The 17,041-nt window shown below is 35.3% G+C and overlaps 1 protein-coding gene across 3 annotated transcripts in view; it reads left to right on the top strand.

Moving 5' to 3' along the window:
• Positions 1 to 17,041, top strand: part of SLC16A7 (solute carrier family 16 member 7) — a 172,139-nt gene that overhangs the window by 86,918 nt on the left and 68,180 nt on the right. For all 3 annotated transcript variants that reach the window (XM_060112787.1, XM_060112786.1, XM_060112788.1), the window contains exon 2: positions 11,873 to 12,004. The gene's annotated coding sequence lies outside the window, so the exon portion shown is untranslated. The remainder of the gene's footprint in view (positions 1 to 11,872; positions 12,005 to 17,041) is intronic.

Here is a 17,041-nt window from a genome sequence, read left to right as displayed (position 1 = left end):
TATATTTGGATGGGGATCTCTCTGTTACTCCTTTGAGGGGATCAGCTGTGGGAATAACTGGAACCAATGACATTCAGGTCATTTTTTTCTTAGGTCCCTGAGGAACATGGCTTAGTCAGTGCAAAGTCCTCCCAGGATAGGGTTAGGTTGAGAGAAGTACTTTTGGGAGATTAATTCTGAAGAGAAGCTTGGTGTATGGAGAGGTGTGGGAGGGAAGGATGAGAAACTGAAGTTGAGAGAGTCCCTTAGGGGACTGTGAGGGGAACAGGGGCGTGAACCATGGTGGTAAAGAAGAGGAATGGAAAGAAAGACGCATTCAAGAGCTATTAAAGAAAAAAGGCATATGCAGGAAAGGGGAGGAAGAAAGGCCTCAGGGTCTTTCAGCCTAGGTATCAACTCTTATTACAATTAACAGACTTAGGGGCATTCAACATTTCAGTGGGGGCATCCTTCTGAAAATGTCTAGGAAGCTATAAGAAATGAAGAACTATAACTTAGGAAAAGGATTGATACAGGGGATGGAGAATTGGAACACACCAAGTATAAAACATTAGCTGAATTTATAAAGGTAGAAAGTATCATGGAGAGCATGTAAAGAAAGAAGAGAGTCAACAATATAACCTTTATGAGAACTTACACATGTTGGACCTGAAGAGAAAAACTAGCCATGGGAGAAGGTGTAGGGATATAGTGAGATAGACGCCAAAGTCTCAAGTACAAGGTCCAATGAAGTAATTGCTAAATACCATCTAAAATTTTAATGAGATGAGGCCTAGTGGCTTTGGAGATTAGGAAGTCATTGCTCATCTTTAAGAGAAAATTTATTCAGTGAAGCTTGCAAGAGAAGGTCTTACATTAGCAAGGAATTAGGAGTAGATGGTAAGAAAGAAGAGGTTACAGAGAAGGACGGCCCTTGTGTGAAGTTTTGAAGTGAAGATGAAATATAGTGACAGCACAAGAAAAATAGAGGCTCTAGAGAAGGTTATGCTTTCCTACTATTTTTAGGCTCGAGGAGATTAACATTTTGTAAGTTAAAGAAAAAAAAAGCCAGAAAAGACATTAATTAAAAGTGTGAAAATTATTGGAGCCAAATCCCATATGACAGGCAAGAGAGACTTCATTAACAATGAAGAGAAATATCTTATGATATCGCTTATATGCTGAATCTAAAAAGAAATGTTACAAAAGAAGTTATTTACAAAACAGGAACAGACTCATAGACTTAGAGAAGGAGCTTATGGCTACGGGGTGGGGGGGAAGGGAAGGGATAGATTGGGAGTTTGGAATTGACATGTACACACTGCTATATTTAAAATGGAGGCTCAAGAGGGAGGGAATATGGGGATATATGTATGCATATGGCTGATTCACTTTGTTGTACACCAGTATTGTGAAGCAATTATACTCCAATAAAGATCTATTAAAAATAAAAATAAAATGGATAACCAACAAGGACCTACTGTATAGCACAGGGAACTCTGCTCAATATTATGTAACAACCTAAGTGGGAAAAGAAGTTGAAAAAGAATAGATACATGTATATGTATCACTGAATCACCCTACTGTACACCTGAAACTAACACAACATTGTTAATCAACTATACTCCAATATAAAGTAAAAAGTTTAAAAAAATGATAAGTAAATGGATACCATGAGAAAACAAGAGGGATACCTTTTTCTCTAGGACCCAACTGGAAGGAAAGGTTTGTTTCCAATGGCGGTAAAAGATAGGAATCCCCTTCCTGTTTTTCCCAGGTTTGGAATGTTGGCATTTCTGTGAGCAGAGCAGAAAGGATGGCAGCCTGTGACTCCTATCAGCTACTTCCCATGCTGTCTGTCAGACTGGGATGTGTGGGACTGGCCAATAAGAAGTCAGAGAAAGCATTGCGCTCTCTTGTGGAGCTGGAGCATGAAGGAATGTAAAGGAAGTGTTAGGGCAAGGAAGTGAGAACTCTTCATTTAGCCTGCAACAAAGTTAGAACAAACCTGAGTGAATCACCTGGAACAGAATGGTCTGCAGTCAGGCAGGAGCATATCTGGTCTGGGAGAATGAGTTGATGCTAGGATGTAAGGGGAAAGGGCAAGGCAGAAACAAAATTAAACTAATAAAATAATTAAAAGGTAGAGAAATTATAAATTAGGATCAAGATGATGCTTGGGCTTATTGATATCATCCTTGCCCAGTTGGCAGCCAAACCTGAAAGAAGGGAGCCTGCAGGCCCTTGGGAGAAAGCTAAGGGGGAGAAAGATGGATGCAGCGTGCAAAGGCGAAACGTTTCCTGTAATTTCATCCCTTCTAATTTGGTGTAGTACAAGTGTGTCATCAATTCTCAGAGGACTGTGTTTGTGTATTTTTGTGGGATTCACAGTCTTGACTAGTACAGTAAGGAAGAGGGAAGGAGAAAGAGTTTTTCTTTTCTCTGCATTTGGGATGATGCTTCTTTCTGGTGACCTTCTAGAAGTGCCAAGCAGGATTGAACCAATTGATTTCTTTTCAGCAGCTCCTGTAGCTCTTATCTAGGTTATATTTAACTTTGGGTTCATTTTTGTTCCAGTCAGCACCAACTTCATTATCAGTGTTCAGTGAATATCATAACAATAACATCCAATTCTAAATACGAGGGCTTGAAATAGCAAATTCTGTGGAGCTTCACAGGGAGGTTTCCTTAGAGAGAATCTTCATGGCGAGTCTTTACAATGTCATAAAACGTGACGAAAGTGATCACTTTCAGCTCTGCCTGTTTCAGCTAGGTTTTATCGATCTTTCATAAGAAATGACTGCAGTTAACATCCCCACGATGTCAGTGTCATAAAATTTATATATGTTTGACAAGAGGAATACCTTTTGGCATGTTTGTAAATAGTCAACTCATACATTATTAATGCTATCTTTAGTGACTATTTAAATTCTATTGAACGTGATATTTTTATCGACCAATATATGATTGACATGATTCCCATTTGGTAGTTGTACAATGTAATTTTTTTATTTAAGTGTATAAAATTTGGCAAATATGGGAACTAAAACATGTAGTGTATGAATTGAAATATTACATCATTCTTTAAAACATTTAAAATATATAATATGTGAGGTGCTGTTTTCATTCTATCTTTGAAAAATATCTTCATGTGATTTATTGGCAACACTGAACCAAATTGTCCCACTTTTATGGGAACATATTCTTTTAAAGAACATGAAAATATGCTTCAATATTTTATCTTGATAAATGAAAATCTATTCAAATATATACCAGTTCCTTTGAGGATTTTGTACAATAACTTTTATGGGAACTAAATTGTGATTTGGGAATTGAATAAAATTCCAAGCACAATTAAGGAACTAATACTTGGCCTCTAGAAGCCTTTGTATTTAATTAAACACATGACCCTGTCTGTGTATGTAATGGAATTACTTCAGATGACTCTTTCAAAAGAACTTTTCTCATTCAGCCCATAGTTTGTAGAATCTTGGAAAACTTGATCAATTAATGTCTATCTGTTCATTACTTGTTTTTGAACAGCAGTAGATTTTTCCCAGAGAAAAGAAGAAATTTGTATTTCACATGTTAAGAAAGTCTATAAAATAGGACTATGTGTTTTAGTATCATAGAATCAAAAATGAGCTGAAAGGGACCTCAGATAACACTTAATCCTGCTCTGGCTTTTCACAAATAAGGAAACTAAGAGCCAACGTGAATGTTACTTGCTTATAGGGTTACAGCTCTTTCGTGACATTTATTATATGTATTTACATTTTCCATGGTGTTATATCCTGTACGTGACATAAAGCAAGTTACAAGATATTGGAGTTATTTCAATCACTTGGTCATTTGACATTTCCAACAGTCACTATTCCTTTCTGTCCAAGCTGATAGTACATTTTATCGTATAATGTTTTGAAGAGTATTTTTTAAATTAGTTGGTTTCAGTTAGTGCAAATGGTCACACTCTCACTTCTTTGCGAGGCTCTAAATATACTGAATTATAGAAAATTTGAGTTTGTTAGAACTTCAGGGACTACACCATTGGTCTCTTTCCTACCCCCACTCCTAAATATTTTTCAAACTGAAAGAATTTACTGGGGTCTGACTTAAGCCTGTAAGAGATTCTAAGAAAAGGTACAAAAGCCACACCGTTGGTTTGGTCTTTTCCTTGCTTTAGTAACCTTTGGATTTAGTTTTTGCCCTGAGGGAGTGTCTTCACTTGAAAAAGTTTTAGCAAGCTAAAGATGGGTGGGGGGCTAGGGGATGTGTCTTTCAATCCTGAAAGTCCTGTAATACATGCATTGTGCCTTTTCTCTTCTCATCCCTGCTTGCAAACAGATCAAATCTATCATGACTTCATTGCCTCTCTTAGTACTTATTAAACAGGGCTAATAACCACCAACTAATGCTACCAACATATTTTCTCCTTATCTCTTGTCCCAGAACCCCAACTGCATTGTGTGTATTTTCTGCCTCTTTCAAGATATCATAGGCAAAATTTTACCAAATATTTTACATTTTTCTAACCTCTTCTAACAGGGTCCTCACTACCAGCTGTCCATCTCTAAAGCCAATGCCACATATTTTAGGATTTCGTTTTAAACACCCAACCTCAAATTTTGTTGGGGCTGACAACAACAGATATTTATTTCTTGTTTATGCTACTTGAAGGCTATGGATCAGCTATCACTCTGGTTGTCTCTGGTGGGCTTAGCTGACCTCCAAACATACTCTTATTTTTAGCGATCCAGACTAAAGGGACACGTTCTCAGATTGGAAGGTAAAGACTACAGATGTAAAGTCAAAACATGCAAACACTCTTGGACATGGACTATATACATCATTGGCTTATATTCCATTGACAAAACAAGTCCAAAGTCAGGGGGTATGGAGTATACTTCGCCTGCAGAGAAACATGACAAGGATGGGTAGGGGGCAAATAATTACTATCAGAAAATAAAATTAAAAATTTAATTCACTTGTAAGTGTATAGTAGAAGAAACAACTGATAACTTGACTAGTTTCCTAAGAGTTTCACAGCCCTTCTCTTTGAAGTTTAAATCCTGACTACTAATACCATTTTCTTGAATCTACTGAATGGTTACTTTTCTGTGGGCTCCAGCTTTTGTTTCCTCTTCCTATTTTGGCAAAATTACCAAATTAGCAACTAATTGAGTGTCTCCTGAAGTCCTTGGGAAGCACACAGCTGGAATGGATGGAGGGCAGAAAACTCAGTCAAGTGACCACAAGCAAAGCAAGTATTAGAACAGGCAAAACACAGGAGGGTGGAGAGGGGTGGTGATATGAACACTTCAAGTAGTTCATGACTGAAAAGTAACATGAAGACAATAGAAAGTGTATAGCTCTTAACTCTGTAAGAGCCTAGTTCAAAACAAATGCTGCAGGTGGACTTAAAAGATAGTTGACATGGTTGAATTTCATTTTCATTGTCTGAAAAATGGAGGTAATAGCTACTCAACAGAATTACAAGAAAATTTATGTTTAAGTATCAACTGTCTTACTCAGTGTTGCTTACTTGTAACAAAATAGGTAACGGTAAATGTTATTTATATAGGTAATTGGTAATCAGCTAATGTAATTTATATCTAAATTTAAGTGTGGGGACCATCTCTGGGTATATTCTTTACAACTTATGCAAGAGGCTCATAATCTAATTTAGGCATAACTAAAAACAAAATGACATAAAACAAACAAAAAGGGAACTTAAAAAATGGAGGTGAGATCTTTAAATAAAATGCAGCTTCCAATTTCACTATATAACCTTACATTTTTGAAATGGTTGTAGACTAGTTAAAATTAAAATATTTTTCAAAGTAGTTATAAAACCCCAAACTAGGGCAAATCATTAAATGCATAATATTAACTTAAAGTATTTTATATATCAGGATATTACAGGGGACCTCCCTGGTGGCGCAGTAGTTAAGAATCCACCTGCCAATGCAGGGGACACGGGTTCAATCCCTGGTTTGGGAAGATCTCACATGCCACAAGACAACTAAGCCCATGCACCGCAACTACTGAGCCTGCGCTCTAGAGCCCGTGAGCCACAACTACTGAGCCCATGTGCCACAACTACTGAAGTCCGCGTGCCTAGAGCCCATGCTCCACAACAAACAAGAGAAGCCACCTCAATGAGAAGCCCATGCACCACGACAAAAAGTAGCCCCCACTTGCCACAAGTAGAGAAAGCCCACGCGCCACAACAAAAACCCAACACAGCCAAAAATAAATAAATGAATAAAGTATGCAATACGATAAATCAAAAAAAGATATTATAATAGTATTATCCTAAATTTGAATAGACAAATATAATTTTTCTACAATCCTCACCCTCTTACTATGTCCTACTTTTTTCTTTTTATGTATCATTTTTGTTTCATATTTTGAATTTTGCATAATATGAGCATTTCATTAAATATTATATAATAAATATTTCCCATGTTATCATTATAATTTTCATAACTATCACTTAATGTATGTATAATGGTTTATCAAGTGGATGACCGTAATATATTCACTCACTTTCCAAATTCGGGTCTTTAGATTGTCTTTAGTTTTCCCATACCATAAACATGATTATTCAAGAGACGTAAGGGGCAGTGCTCATAGAATCATGAGGCTACAGCTGACAAAGTGATATGTCATAGATGGAACTGAATATGTTCAGGATTCTGAAAACAGCAGTGGTTCCCAGGTGGCTTCAGCCGTTCGGTAGGCAGAGGAATCAATAGACTATGATGGCTCAAGAACTACAGAGAGTTTATTACATTTATTGCAGCCAACACCTGTAGGTGTGTTGGAGGAAGAGCTAGACCAGCAACTTTTACACATTAGTGGGCATCAGAATCACCTGGAGGACTTACTAAACTACAGTTTGCTGGGTCTCACTTCCAGAGCTTCATTCAGTAAATCTGAGGTGGTACCCCAGAATCTATGTTTCTAAAAAGGTACCAGCTTATGATTATGCTGCTCAACTGGGGCCACACTATGAGAGCTACTCCGTAAGATCTGTAAGCAGGGGCCAATTCCTTTTTACCTTAGTTAATTAAAATTTAGCTAGCAGAAAAAAAAGCAGTAGAAAAAAAATTATGAAAATCCTCTGTAAAATACAAATAGAAGTACCTGCTACAACTCACAACCAAGTTAACAACTAAGGGGATATATTTATATTTGCATAATAAAGTTTTGTGTTTCAGCATTTTTGTAAAGTTTTGAAAAGAAGGATAAGATATACTTATTATGTAATTAAACATTTCAAAAATATGTAACTACTTTCCAAAGACACCTATTAATAGCTTTTTAGTATTGTTCTAGATAATTTGTATGCAAATAGAAATATGTAGACCTAAGTCTTCGTGTGTAAGTCTTTATGTGTGTATTTAAAATAAATGGAATCATATTTTTTATAGCTTGCTGTTATTGCATTTGTTATACTTTTAACAATATTATATATCAGTGCATATAGATCTACTTCATTCTTTTTACAGTTGTGTAGTACTTTATTATGGATGTGCAGCAATTTACCCATTTTCCTAGTGACTTTCAGTTTGCCACAGTTATAAATGATGCTCCCCTGCACATCCTGTACATGTTTCTTTGCAAAGTTGTGCGAAAGTGCTTATAAGAGAGACATCTTTGGAATTGCTGGGTTCATGACTTTCATAAACGATGTCATCACTACTGCTGTATTAGTTTCCTAGGGCAGCTGTAACAAATTACTACAAACTTGGTGGCTTAAAACAGTAGATATTTTTTTTTCTCACACTTCACAAGGTGTCAGCAGGACCACACTCCTTAAAGAGGCTCTAGGGGAGAATTTGCTCCATGCCTTTTCTAACTGCTGGCACCAATCAACATTCTGTGGCTTGTGGCTGCATCACTTTCTGCTCTGCCTAATTTTCATATCACTGTCTACTTTCCATGCCTTTCCTTCTGTGTGTCTGTCTCTAAACTCCCTTTGCCTCTCTCTTAAGAATACATGACATTTAGGGACCACCTGGATAATCCAGGATAAACTCCTCTCTTAAGATCCTTACTTTAATCACATCTTTTGCCCTCTGGGCTGCTATAACAAAACACCATAGACTGAGTGGCTTTCTGGAGGCTTGAAAGTCCAAGATTAAGGTGCTAGCAAATTCGGTGTCTGGTGAGAACTGGCTTCCTGGTTCATAGGTGGCCATCTTCTCATGTCCTCTCATGGCAGAAGGGAGATTTCTTGGGCCTCTTTCATAAGGGCAATAATCCCATTCATGAGGGCTTCACTCTGATGACCTAATTGCCTCCCAAAGGCCCCACCTCCAAGTATCATTAGGTATCAACGTATGAATTTCATGTGGGGGGGTGTGGAATATAAGCATTCAGTTTATAGGGTCACATAAGGTATATTACAGGTCCTGGAAATTAGGATATGGACATATCTTTTTGAGGGCCACTATTCAGGTCACTACAACTGCTTTTACACAATTCTAAAAGTATAGTATTATAAATCAGAGGAATTGTCTGATATGGGATATTCATCCAATTCTTCATAAATAATTAGATGCTGGTTCATATTATTTTTTCTAATTCTCCCATTACAAAAACATATTTAGTTAGTTTGACCCTTGTTACAATTAGCATTCTCAGAGTCCTTTAACTACAGCACTAGTTTACACCTAACAATAGGTTTTGTGATACTGACATTTTGGGGGCTATGCACTATTGATATCTCTGCTGTCTAGTTGTCAAAGTAAATCAGTCGGTAGTATGTAAAAGGTGGCCTACTTTGAAGAATAAAATAACCTCCCAGGATTAGATTCCAATTTTAATTCAATTACATGTTAGAAAAGATTTGGTTCAGTTTAATTCCCATTATAAAACTGAGTGAGTTGTCACCTAAACTTAAACATTGTATATTAATTTGATGTTACTGTATCCTTTGTATAAGAAAGAGGGAATGGAGAGCAAAAAGACCAGTTCATTATTCTCTAAGGAACGTACTAATTCCTATAGGTGAAAACATAGTTCACTTTATAGGTAGGATGTGAAGAACAGCTCATGCTTTATCTATAGGCTACCTAAAAGAATTTATAGTGAAGGCGGTAGTCTCCAAACATCTATTGATTTAATTTGGGACTTAGTTTGCTAAGTACATTATTTCTGGGCTATTTTGAAGCATAAACTTCTGGATTCCGTAGACTGTTGATAAGGGTTCATAAAATTGATACAGCCTGGTTAGATTTAGGAAGTTGAAGAATTATTATTCACGAAGTATATAAAGGCACATTCTGATATTCTGTACAACTGAATGAGAAAAGGGCCTTGAATATAGCACTAGGATCTAAGCACTGACCATCACTTCAATAGTTCCTTTATTCCTTTGTCCTACACCTTTTTCTCCATAGATTAATCAACCCATATTGATTTCTAGAAGGGAAGGCACAATTCTTGGGCTTCAGCACATCCTACCACATAAAGTTTTTGAAAAACACTTGAAGTAGACAGATGTTTTCGGTAGTCATCAAGCCACCTTTTTGTTAACGACAATGATATATTATAGTCTATATACTCAAAAACGTTATAGAAAGGACATGTAAATAAGCTGGAATAATGATGCATTTTCTAAAGACTTTGAAGGATAGTTGGTGTTTAGTATTCCAAAGAACAGGTATTTGAATTCTGATGGACAAGACAGACAAGGATATGTGCAAGAATAGAAATTTGGAAATTCACCATAAAAATAAAACAGAAGGAGTATATTTATAAGCAGAAAGAGCAGCCTCCAAGTTGGTGTGTTAAGGTGGAATCAGTAACAACGGGCCTATCAGAAAGATACTAGTCATGGTATCAGTGTGATCACTTATTGAATATTACACTTTGGAAAAAATCTCTTCCTACCTCTGATTCCTTATGCTCTTATCTATAAATGTGATTAAAAATACCACTTCCTCTTAGTTCGTGGGATTATGATAGCTAATGGAATCTCTTTAAAAAATTGAAAGCTCTAAAGCATTTTTAAGCTCCCTGTTATAAGTAAAACCCATCATAAAACATGTGGCATATATGTGAATTGCTAAGAAACCAAATTATTGATAGCTGATACCACAGCCCAGCTTCTAGCTACAGTAATTAACACTGCTTTTGTAGGAGAGAATAAGCTTTAAGCTTTATGCCTACCTGGACTCAGTCTCCAAAATAGTTTCTTTCCTGAATTAAAGGAAAGCTTTCCTATATTAAGGATTGTTGTTTCTTCTCTTGGTTTTTTCATCAGACACACAAATTTTAAAACACTGACTTTCATTTTTAAAACTAAGGACCAATATATGCACTGTACGAGTTTATTTGCTTAAATGTGTATAAACATATGAGAGTTTAATAGGTATTGAGAAAGAGATGTAAAATAGATGAATATAGTTATAATTATCACAGAGGATTCCTGGATTATTGGCCAATTTGTTGAAAAAATCTCTGGATACGGGTTGGTCTTTCTGGAGGAAACTAGACCAGTCAGGTTAATAAAGCTCTGTGACAATTGCGTAGAAATGTTGGTGAGCATTTAAAATGTGGCCTTGTCATGTTCTCTTGCTCTGGCCCCTATGCTGACCTCCATGAACCATGATGATAATTAAGCATAGATGGAGGGTCAGAGCCCAGTTGTCAGGAATGCCTGAGGCTTTCCTCTGAGGCTTTGCCCTAAACTCCAGGCAACTCTCTCTGCCAGAGGAAACTGACAGAAAATGTATTTCCTCCAAATATAAGAAGGGTTTTCTGCATTTGGATGGGCCGGTTACTTGTGGTAAGGTGGAGCTGCCACCCTTAAATTACTCGGCTTAAAAAAGTCACAAAGGCTCCCAAGCCTCTTGGTAGGTCCAGAGCAGATGTAAGCCTCTTCTCCCTGCTGTTATCCCAGATGTAGGAGACCTACTGAGTGTGAACTCCATTTCTAGCGTAAGTTAAAACTTTAATTCCGGCCTTATCTAGTTCTCAGATTTTATCCATGACTTTCTAATTCCACTACTAATCTTCATTCTAATCCCCACCCTCAGTTTCTCACTGACTAGGCAAATAGATCACAGGCTTTCCTCATCCTCTCATACAAACCTCATTTGGCCTGGTGGTTGCATCGCCTTCAAAACTTTAGGATAGGTGGCCCTGGATGCAAGGCAGGCAACTGGGTATTTAACTGACAGAGTTAACTTTTTCTTACCTTTGATCTAAGCAAAGGAATGCTTGACCCAAGCAAAATAAACCCTAAGTACTAGCATCTATATACTCAGTACCAGATTTAAGTTGAAATAAAGGCATTTGATGTATTAGGGAGATTTATTAGCATATTCATCTATCACCCAGATCTGATTAAGACATTTGATTTCTAAATCATAAGATTTCTAAAATACTTTTTGTTTCATTTTCATGACTCAGTGTGTCTCATTGTAAGACATGTATATCATTGATAGTATTTCTAATAATTCTCTTTTAAATTTTATATTTATTTTCATTGTCAATATACATTTTGTTAGTTGAATTTTAGAGCAAATTATTTAAATGAGTATAGGGAATTATTTGAGTGACAGCTAATGAATGGCAATAAATTTCCTTCTCACAATGGTAGATATGGAATTTACCATTATTTATTTTAAAAATAACTAATCTTCATTTCATACTTCTAATTTTTTTTCTCCTGCACACATTTCATCATTTGTTCATACCTAATAATTCTATCAATAGATTGACAAATATATATGCACATATATATTTATATAATATATTCAATTTTGTTAATTATTAAAACAGGGTCAAAATTTATTGGATGAATTAAAGGTAGTGACTCTAATGAGGCTTCCGAACCTCAATTATACATGTAACACCTGTTTTTCTATTTCTTTAGATAATCCAGAGTCTGCTCTACCTCTCGTCCTTTGTATTGCCTTCAAATATCACACTTCAAGCAATAGTGAAAAGGTTTAACAATATCACACATAATCCAAAGAAATCTGTTCAAGAGAGCATCTGTCAACAGGTAAGATTATACTTTTCCCTCTGTTTTTCTTGATTATGCCCACAAATAAAAGGAACAAGACACGACAGCCCTAAGTTGTATAAAATATTACAGAATTGTGCACAGGAAAATAACGTGAGGCCAATGAGTGTATATGAATTGGGTCTGAACTATTGGTTAACTCGAGTTGTTAATAATGAACAGGTGATAATCTTGGAAGTGGAATTTTTCAAGGGTTAATTGATTTTGGTCTACTTTGCAATGATTCAGCTAAGAGATCATAAGATGTCAATTTAAATGGAAGAAACAAGACAGCTGGAGATAAGGAAGTGAAGAGGTATCTGAGTGGTGACTTGCAACCAGGAGGATGCAATTATAATTAAAATCAAGTAAATATGCTGGAGAAAGAGTATAAAAGATCATATACTGAGATAAACTGGTGAACTATGAAAAATAATACAAAAAACAAAGTATTGAGGAAAAAATAACTCCATCATATAATGCTTTTTTAAAGGGCACTTCACTTTTCTATGAGCATAGATTTCTGTCTATAAAATGGAAATCCCAACATTAACCTAGCTCGTTAGTAAATTTCAATATTAATAGTAATAACATGATTTGAATATTAGTAAACTTCAATTTATATTGATATAATGATTTTAAAATAATGGATTTAAGATCATTTAGAAATGTTATTTATGATTTGTGAAATGGCTGAAAAATAAATCATCCAGTTGTATTTCTAAGTGTTTACTCCAGAATATAGAGGTGATAAAAGGTACAATAGTTTAAAATCATAAATTAATAATGAAAGATGTTTTAGATTCCTTTATGCAAGCAGGAAAATTGCAGAATGAGGACTTTAAACCTCATGATAGTTTTTACACTCTGATAATACAACAAAAAGTAGTTTACCCCTTACAAGTGCCATTTGGTATTTCTTTAGTATTATTCTAGATTTATTTGATTTCCACGCAATAAGAAATTTGACTACTTTAAAAATATAGTAACAAAATTAATAATATATAAATAAAGATTATTTAGACAACTTTCAAAGACCGAGTGCTATTTTCATCTGGTTTAACCAATACTTACAATCTGTCTCTTTCCTTCTCTGTCCTCCTTAAGTATTATACTTTTTAAAAGATGCCATTTCCGGGCTTCCCTGGTGGCGCAGTGGGTGAGAGTCCACCTGCCGGTGCAGGGGACATGGGTTCGTGCCCCGGTCCGGGAAGATCCCACATGCCGCAGAGCGGCTGGGCCCGTGAGCCATGGCTGCTGAGCCTGCGCGTCCGGAGCCTGTGCTCCGCAATGGGAGAGGCCACAACAGTGAGAGGCCCGCCTACCATGCAAAAAAGAAAAAAAGAAAAGATGCTATTTCCAGTGCTCATATGCTGTATAATCCATCATGTTGGATTAACTGATGACCAAAGAGAAACAAAATTACATAGATAGATGATAGATAGATAGATAGACAAATTTTTTTCCAATAAAGCAAAAATGATTACAAAAGCAGACCATAAACATTCTGAAGACATTCAAATCTTTTCAAAGTCATTCTTTGACAAGGTATGGTGTTTTGGATCGATCTGAACAATTGGCATCTGTAGAATATTAATGAGCTTACAGAAGTGTCCCTGCTCTGATGTGTCCATTTTTGAATAGGATCTACACTGTGTGCATTATTTGTTTGTGGTGAAAGCTTTTCATTTGACCTTAATGCTGTAGTTTTCCTGACATTTTGGGTAGGTTTCTAACATACAAATGCATCCATGGAGATAATTTTTCAAGTTATTTTCTTACAGTCTTGAAAATCGTCTTTGGCTCTTTTGACCCATAAGAATATTTTAGATATGCAGAGAAGACATATTAAAAAATACCGAGGTTTTTTTTTCTTGTTTCCTCTTCTAAATACATTAACCAAGAGTATTATTTCTAATTCTATTTATGTAATTTTAAGAGTCAGCAGTGATTAGTGAAATCCAGTCCCTGACATTATTGTTATACTTGGGTCTAGTTTCTAATATTTCCTGAGCTTTAGTCTTATTTAAAAGATAGGTACAGCATCTTATAGGGCTTTTGTGGAAATTTAACTGAGCAAATAAATATTTAATAAGCACTTAGCATAAGTACTCAATATTTGAGTCAGAGATCCCTTTATTCATTTTTGTATACCTGTAGATTAGGTTATAGGTTAATTAGATTATAATACATTTAAATCAGTAAGGTAAGAGACAAGCAATTTGAACTTTTGAAACTATTCCATCTAGTTAATGTCACTATATCTAGTGCCATATTGTCTGTGTGTATGTAGTCAGAGAGAAGTAACTTGTTATCATGCTTTTATTGTATCTTCTTGGAAAAATAAAATGGATTTGCCTTCCCTCTACCATTTAAAACTTTTTTAAATTATAAAACATTTCTATTCACAGTCCCTAATAAAAAGGTAGATGCCTTTGTCACTTCTACCCCAACTTCTGAAACAATAATGTGAGGTGGCTTTTCAAACAGCACTTCTAAACGTATGGGTATAAAAACAGATGTAAATGGATATAAAAAGAAAAAACAGGAGGGAGAAGATGCTTTCTCTGTAAACCATGGTGGCAATTGAAGATTTTATTTGATAGTATTTTATTCTGGTTTATACTTTTGCATTTTCCATATTTTGTAAAAATTGGAATGTGCCACTTATCTAATCAAAAAAAGAAAAAGAACTTAAAGACAATTAATAAAAAATAATAATGAAAAAGCAGTATATACAATTAGATCTATATGATTACAATATTACTTAAATTCATCAGGAATATAGGAATATAGAAAAATAATGAAAAGAGATATGCAAAATTACTATAATATTGTGTAAGATTAGTGTGATTATGTACGATTTCTTTCTTTTCTTGGTTTTCTAATGGTATTCTATTACAGGGATGAGCAAACTATAAGCCTTGGTCTAATTTGTAAATAAAAGTTTATTAGAATAGCCACACCCATTTTTTTTTTTAGTATTGTCCGTGGCTGCTTTTGCACTAAAACTATTAAGATGAGTAGTTATGAGAGAGACCATACAGCCTGCAGAGCCTAAAATATTTATTATCTCACCCATTACAGGAAATGTTTGCTGATTCTTGCTTAATAACTATATGAATGTTATAAAGTGAATAAAATAAAATAAAATGTAATTGTTGATCTAATTCAACAATAGAATAGAACCTTTACCACAAGTATCCAAAAGGAGAAATTAAAAAAGGCAATAGAAAAAGCCAATAGATATGCCAAAAACCTACGCAAGGATTATTCCATTCCTTGGTTCAGCATTAAACTGGAAGGAAAATCCAGAACTATAAGTATCAATTAATGAGATCAGGACAAACAAATGGTGATTAAGTACTTGAAATCCTAGTCAGAGCAATTAGGCAAGAAAAAGAAATCAACATCCAAATTTAAATGGAAGAAGTAAAATTGTCTGTTTGCAGATGACATGACCTTATATTATAGAAAACCCTAAAGACTCCACCAAAAACTGTTAGAACTAATTGACAAATTCAGTAAAGTTGCAGGATACAAAACCAATATATAAAAATCAATTGTGTTTCTAAGCACTAACAATGAACAATTGGAGAGAGAAATTAAGATAACAATTTCATTTAAAATAGCATCAGAAAGAATAAAATACATAAGAATACATTTAACCAAATAGGTGAAAGATCTATACACTGAAAATTATAACACTGATGAAAGAAATTGAAGACAGAAATAAATGGAAGGATATTCCATGCTCATTGATTGGAAGAATTAATATTGTTACAATGTTCATACTACCCAAAGCAATCTACAGATTCAATGCAATCCTTATCAAAATGCCAATGAAATTTTTTGCAGAAATAGAACGATCAATCCTAAAGTTCGTATGGAACCACAAAAGGCCCCGAATAGCCAAGCAATCTTGAGAAAGAACAGCAAAGCTGGAGGTATCACACTCCCTGATTTCTAACTCTATTACCAAACTAATAAAATCACTGTGGTATCGTCATAAAAACAGACACATAGATCAGTGAAACAGAATAGAGAGCCAAGAAATAAATCCATGTATTTTGTCAATTAATTTTTGACAAAGGTGCCAAGAATATACAATGGGGAAAAGATAGTGTCTTAAATAAATGATGCTGGGAAAATTAGATATCCACATGCAAAAGAATGAAACTGACCCCCCATCTTACACTATACACAAAAATCAACTCAAAATGGATTAAAGACTTGAACATGACCTGAAACCATAAAATTCCTAGGAGAAAATATAGGGGGTAAGCTCCTTGACATTGGCCTTGGTGATCATTTTTTTGGATTTAACATCAAAAAGCAAAGGCAACAAATGCAAAAATAAACAAGTGAGACTACTAAACAAAAGCTAAACTAAAAACTTTCTGCATAGCAAATTGTCCACACAATGAAAAGGCAGCCTATGAAATGGGAAAAAATACACGTAAACCACATATCCAATAAGACGTTAATATCTAAAATATATAAGGAACTCATACAACTCAATATCAAAAAACACAAATAACCCAATTTTAAAATGTGCAAAGGACCTGAATATTTTTCTAAACGAGATATATAAAAGGCCAACAGGTACATGAAAAGGTGCTTAATGTCACTAATCATTAGGGAAATGAAAGTCAAAACCGAAATGAGATATTACCTCATACCTGTTAGAATGGCTATTATCAAAAAGACAAGCAATAGCAAATACTGGCAAGAATGTAGAGAAAACAGAAGCCTTCTATGCTGTTGGTGGGAGTGTAAACTGTTTCAGCCTCTATGGAAAAAAGTTTGGAGGTTCTTCAAAAAATTAAAAATAGGACTTCCGGGGAAGATGGCGGAAGAGTAAGACGTGGAGATCACCTTCCTCCCCATAGATACACCAGAAATACAGCTACACGTGGAACAACTCCTACAGAACACCTACTGAACGCTGGCAGAAGACCCCAAACCTCCCAAAAGGCAAGAAACTCCCCCACGTACCTGGGTAGGGCAAAGCGGAGAGATTCCTGCACAGAGGAT

Source organism: Mesoplodon densirostris, chromosome 11, assembly GCF_025265405.1.
Source record: "Mesoplodon densirostris isolate mMesDen1 chromosome 11, mMesDen1 primary haplotype, whole genome shotgun sequence".
Taxonomy (NCBI): Eukaryota; Metazoa; Chordata; class Mammalia; order Artiodactyla; family Ziphiidae; genus Mesoplodon; species Mesoplodon densirostris.
Note: the sequence above shows the minus strand (reverse complement) of the source record. Positions and strands in the feature narration are given on the sequence as shown.